This window comes from Pteronotus mesoamericanus, unplaced genomic scaffold, assembly GCF_021234165.1.
Source record: "Pteronotus mesoamericanus isolate MK-2021 breed Mesoamerican mustached bat unplaced genomic scaffold, CSHL_Meso_final scaffold_507, whole genome shotgun sequence".
Taxonomy (NCBI): domain Eukaryota; kingdom Metazoa; phylum Chordata; class Mammalia; order Chiroptera; family Mormoopidae; genus Pteronotus; species Pteronotus mesoamericanus.
This window is the reverse complement of record NW_026555319.1, coordinates 6,982,204-6,988,203: the sequence shown is the minus strand read 5'-3', so window position 1 is coordinate 6,988,203 and position 6,000 is coordinate 6,982,204.

Below are 6,000 nucleotides of genomic sequence, written 5' to 3'. Positions count from 1 at the left end.
TCTCCTAAGTTGCTGGTATCTGATGCTTTGTATGGTTTTGAAAACCATATTCCCTGAGGGCTGGGGCTGCTCTGGGAATTGGTCCATCAGAGCAGCTCAGTCGGGTTTAGAGGAGGCGTTTGCACTGTGCTAGGTAATCTACGCATGTTAAGCAATACATCAGGGCCGTGGGCGTGGCTGCATTGCCCCAGGCCGACCTGGGCTCTCCATTTGTCCCCCGTCTTTCTTCTGTCTCTTTTGGGGCATTCTTTCCCACATTGCTTTCTGTTTCCCACTTTTTCATCTGTTGTCTCTTTTCTCCCCCCCCCCCTTTCTCTCTCTGCCCCATTTAGTCTTTGCATTTTGATCCTTACTCCTTGCTTTTTTCCCCCTCTCACCCCAAACGGTTCCTGGGCTGCCTCTCCTTGTCCGTATGCCTTTCTGGGTCCCTGCCTCTCAGTCCCTCCTTTTCATCTGGCCTCCCCCAGTCCCTCTGAGTGTATAAGGGTCTCCGCTGCTCTCTCATTGTCTGTCCCTGTTTTCTCCTTCCTCCCTTCTCTCCCAGTGTCCCCTCTCTCCCTCTGTCTCCCCCCACTTCCTGTCATTGTCCTTTTCCATCCCTCCATCTTTCCTCCTCCCACCCCACACGCTTCCTTGCTCTTTCCCCTCCCCCACCAGGCTCTCCGGCTGGGAAGGAGCGGTGCACAGAGGACCGAGGCAGGGCACAGAGGTCTCCCGCTGCTGACTAGGAGCGGGGCAATCAATGACACGCAGCTGCTCCACGAGGCAGGAGGCCTCCAGGGACCTGCCCAGGAGCCGAAACCCCTTCAGGCCCTGGCCACACGCAGCTTCCTCCTCATTTGCCGAGCTCATCACCACTGGGGGCTCTGGTCAGGGACCTTCCGGGCGCCCAATATTGTCCCCTCATTTCCACAAGTTCTTTTTCGTCTGTAGATCTAAGAAACTTCCTCCTCACGTCAGGACACGGGGCAGCCAGTCGGGGACACTAGTCTCTGAGCCGACATCCGAACTGCAGTGCAAGGGAGGAAGGAGCGCTCTGGCCCTCGCAGCTTAGGGATCCTGGGATTCGGGGAAGGGGCCACAGAGGCATCAAGCCTTGAGCGGAAAGCTGAGGAAAGGCTCTTATGGCCGTTTCAGCTTGGGAGGAGGGCAAGCAATGCAGCTTTAGGCAGAGCTGGAACAGAACTGGGCAAGGCCAGAGAGCAGCCCTAATAGAGAGAGAGCTGAGCCTATGCAGGGTAGTCTTCTAAGAACATATACCCTCAATATATGTAGTGTGTACTTGGAGAAGATGGATAAGGCAGGTGGACAGATAGAGCGAGCCTGGGGCACAGAGAGTTTAGGCGCCCAGTGCTATGTGCCAGGAATTGGGCTGAGTGATGCACACATTTTTTTCCCCACTTACTCCTAGCCACGGTCCTTGGTGGCACTGTTATCCCCATTTTTCAGATAAGGCAACTGAGGCTTAGTGGGGATCACGGACTCGTCTGGAGTCCCAGGGTACTGTGTCAACACCTTGCTGGAACGCACCACGCGGGAGTCTGCAGCCTCCCCGGGCCACCAGCGATCACAGTGAAGCAGGCAGCGCACAAGGAACCAGCCCTACGCACCCCCGAGCGTGCACCAGCGGGCCGGGACCGGCTTGTCCTGGCCTACACGCAGCTGGGCACACCCACGCTGCAACTCAGCTCCACGAGCTGTGTGTGGGGCGCAATTAGGGGAAGCTGGGGTCATGGAGGTGGGTGGACTCCCTTCCTGGAGCGGGAAGCCACACAGCGCCGGTGTTGTCTCTGAGTCTGCGCTTGGAGGCGGGTAAAAGTCCGCAGAGAGGGGGAGCGGGAAAGGTGGCCGTGGGTCCAGTCTTGACCCCCACCACACCCAAGCTATGGCTCAGCCACTGACCCGTCCGTTCAACATTCCTCCTCCCTGAACCGCTTCATCTGTCACTTTCAGGATCTGAAAGAAGGGAGGAAACTGAGGCCGAGATTCAGCACTTGGCTCCCAGCGCCTGCGGGAAGCACGCCAAGCTCTTCCGCGCGCCAGGGAGGGATGTGGCGGCGGAAACCACAGTCCCTGGCCTCCTGCGAGAGACGGGAAGCTAAGCCAAGCGCGGCGCAGGCACCTCAGGCCCTTGAGCGAAGCCAAAGTCGGTCAAGCGGGCAAAGGAAGAAAATAGAAGCACGGTCCCGGGCTGCTGTTTGGAACGTATGCGTTCCCCAGTCTCCGCTGGAGTGTCTACCGGGACCTCGTGGATGAGGCTCGGGGGGAGCTGGGCAGTCAGCAGAGCAGGGAGGGCACGGGGTCGAATAGGTTTGCTCCTGAAGCTCGGATCCTGGCGATCGGTGGTAGATGGGCTTTACCCTTCTCAGCTCCCAGCAGCGAGATGCAGGCTACCTGAATAATTGGAAGAAGGGGGGCAGGGCGGGGGCGGGGGGGCGGGGGGGGGAGGTTCTGGCCTCAACTTCTAAGTCTGGGTTCCACGTGCTTTCAGGGGCTGGGGGGAGAGACGGGTGGGAGGGAGGCCAAAGCAGAGACAGAGGTAGAAAGATGGGGAAAATGGCTGATGGAGCGAAATACGAGAGAAGTCTGGGAGAGACCGGGCCTTGGTGCCCAACTGGTGGAGGCCAGGCGATTCCTGTGACCCTCGTCCTGGTCAGGCCAGGCCAGAAGGATGAATGATGCCCTGAGGGGGCCCATGAATGGGCACCTAATGCCTGGTGAGAGGGTGGAATCATCTCCTCCTCTGGCAGCTGTGTGGCTCCAGGAAAATCACTCCACTTCTCTGAGCCTTGAGCTCCACCCCTTTATCTCAGAGAAGAGCACTGGCATGTGGCACAAAAAGACCCTGAAATAAACACTTGAAGGGTGTAGAGTTGTGCCTGCCCTCCCTCCCCTCCAGCAGAGGTGCTTCTGAAGGCAACGCCAGGATCTTCACCGTCTGGGCGGCCCATGGTGGATGGAAGGAAGCGCTGGAGGGAGGATGGAAGGCAGACACACAGCAGGCGCCCAATAATTGCTCCTGTGCTGCAGGTCGACCTTAATTCTAATGCCAACCCCGTGGGGGCACAGGTCACTGGTTGCCAAACCCTTTCAAAGCCTTGCGATGTCTCAGAGGGTTTTCTTAACCGCTCCCAGGAGCCCGGATGCCAGGGGACCCAGGGATGAAGAGTCCCACCCCCAGGAGCACAGGGCAGGCCTCCGGGCTCCACAGTCAGTGCTCCATCCCCATCCCCATCTCGGCTCCCTACGTCAGGGATTCTCGCCATCCTCAGCGCCGTCCCCAGACCACCCACCCCAGGTCCTGGCAGACTGAGGCTGGGGCTTAGAGAGGGACTTCCCGGCGGAGAACTTGGGAGACAGAGGACGCAGCAGCGAGAGGAGGGAAGCACCGGCGGGTAGGAAACCCGTACAAAGTTCAGGAAGCTGGGGAGGACCGAAGAGGAGGGCGAGAGCCACGACCGAAAAGGGAAAAGAGAAGCGAGAGGAGGGGAAAGGAGAAAGGAAAGAGACGTCAGAGACCAGAGCCCGCGAGAGCGCGTGAGCCCGCTCGGGGCGCAGGGCCGCCTTCGGCGCCCAAGCGCTGCTCCCCGCCGCTCCCGCCCGGGCCCAGGGCCGTGCCCCAGCGACCAATTTGGCTTGCACAAAACCCGAGCCCCAGGGGCTTTGCCAGGCCGCTGGGGCTTGATTCATTTCTTGACTAATTAACTGGAAGCTACGTCGCCCCTTCTTTCAGGGCCCAATTAATTCGCCGCGGGCGGTGGGGAGAGGGCCATGCGGCAGCGGCGCCCGCCTGGAGCCTCTTTGTGAAGGGCTGTCTGGGCCATATTGATTCTACACACACACACACACACACACACACACACACACACCCTTCTCCTTCCTTCGTACAAAAAAAAAAGGTCTTGAAACCTCTAGGTTTCCAGAGTTTAAGTTTTATCAGACTCGAACTTCCCCAACCCCCACCCATGGCGTTTCCTTTCAGAAGGGACCGATGCACCAAGGCAGTTTCCAGATTGTCTGGGAAAGGGTTAAAAGGGACTTCTCCCCCAGAAGGAACCATCGCTACTGTGTACCCTGTGTGCGTGGGACACCTCCTGCCTTGTCCTTAAAAGCCAGACAATGACTTAGCCAATGCCCAGGTTGAATCCCAGCTCCGCCAGAGACTAGCTGTGGGATCTGGGGCAAGAGTTTGTCCCCCAGTTCCTCCCCTGGAACCTGGAGATCACAGGGATGGCGCCTAGCTCCTCGGACTGTTCTGCTGGACGAGCTGGTGTGTGGGAAAGCTCTTGAGAACAATCATCCTAGCGAGCATTTCAGAAACGTTCTCTCCAATAAATACCATTTGATAACAAACCCAGTTTGGATATGCGGGCCTGCCACGCAATCATCCCGGGTTTGATTCCAAGGCTGAGAGATGCGGCAGAAGGAAATCTGCCAGTGGCCTCGTGAGTGCTCCATGGGCCGGGTGGGCATGAGGAGCCCTCTCCTGCCTGGGTTCCCAGAGGCTCTCGTGGGTGGGGCTGGAGTCTTCTTCGTCCACCTATCCCTACCCTCCTTCCAGTGCGGTGACAAGGAGCAGCGAAGAACCTTAAATCCTGAAACCTTTGGGAGGAACCCCGCGCAAAGCAACAGAGACGATTTCCCAGGGACCCTTGAGGAGGGCATCGATTGGGCTGACCTCATGATGGGTCAGCTTGACTCCTTCATCGATCAACCGAACGAAGTCTGGAACACAGATATAGACAGGAGGAAGTCCCCGCCATCTTTGTAAAGCTGGTGGGAAGCGGCCCCTCTGGGGCACGAGGACGCGCAGGTGACCTCAGGCGGTCCCACTCCAGCACAGCGCTTGTGGGGAGCGAGCTTCTCATACCACTGGCCATAATTCGATCAGTGATTCCTTTTTTAGTTCTGCTCAATTTTTAAAACAAACAAACAAACAAACAAACTAAACAAGAATTAGTTTATTCAATCAACAAACACTTGAAAATCACACTGCAAGTGCCAGACGGTGCTGAGCACTGGGGTACAAATGAGGGGAGGGGTCTGTACGGAAACTGGCAGCCGGGAGGGGGAGGGGTCGTGGAGGCTTCCTTGCCGCTGCTTTTTAGCAACGTACCCCTGGGGGAGACTCTGTGGCCATCGAAGCGAGGCAGAGATGTCCAGTCCTGGGCAAGGTGTATGTGCTGAGTGGAAGGAACGGCTGGGGGAACCTATAGTTAGGTCCCTCATCACAGCCCCAAGCCTGGATTTGGAGAAGTCCTTTGCGTGCCTCGATTACCTCGCAGGCCTGGTGTTTAGAGCCGTGGGGATTTCCTGGGCTGCCCGACATGCCTCTTCCAGGGAGCGAGAACCACCCAACCCTGCCTCTCTCATGCGTGGACGGTCTGAGATGGCACTGAGGTCAGCTCTCCAGCCCTGAGCCCTTGAACTTCAGCCTTCTCTCAGCCTGCTTCCTGGGCCTCTGTTTTCCTAATCTTTAAAATGGGAACGATACAACCTTTTGAAAAACTGCCATGAAGGACAGTGAGCCTGAGGCTGCAGAAGACCCATCTTTTGTTTGCTCATGTGTCTCCAACTCTCAGCAGACTGACTACCTGGACAGAAACACCCCTCAATCGATATTTGTGGAGGGACCTAGCGGACGTTTCTATCCGTTATACCAAACTTCTCTCCCCTTTACCGTCATTTCACTGCCTGCTTTGATATAGAGTCTGGGGGTGCAGCTAGTAAGTTTGATGCTGCTTTTGTTTTTAAATGCACTTTGGAAGTGGTCGTTTTCAAATGCACAGAAAATCCGATCCCCTTTAGTCACATCTCTCCCTTTCTTCGTGCACTTTAATTCCTGTATTGAAAGATTATTTATTGAGCACCTACCAGTTACCAAGCACTACATCAGTGTTGGAGCTGTAAGTGCCATCTCTCCAGAGGCTTATAAAATAGAGACAATCACATTAAACACTCCTACCCAGACCATGTAGCCTCTTAACTTCTTTAGTTATG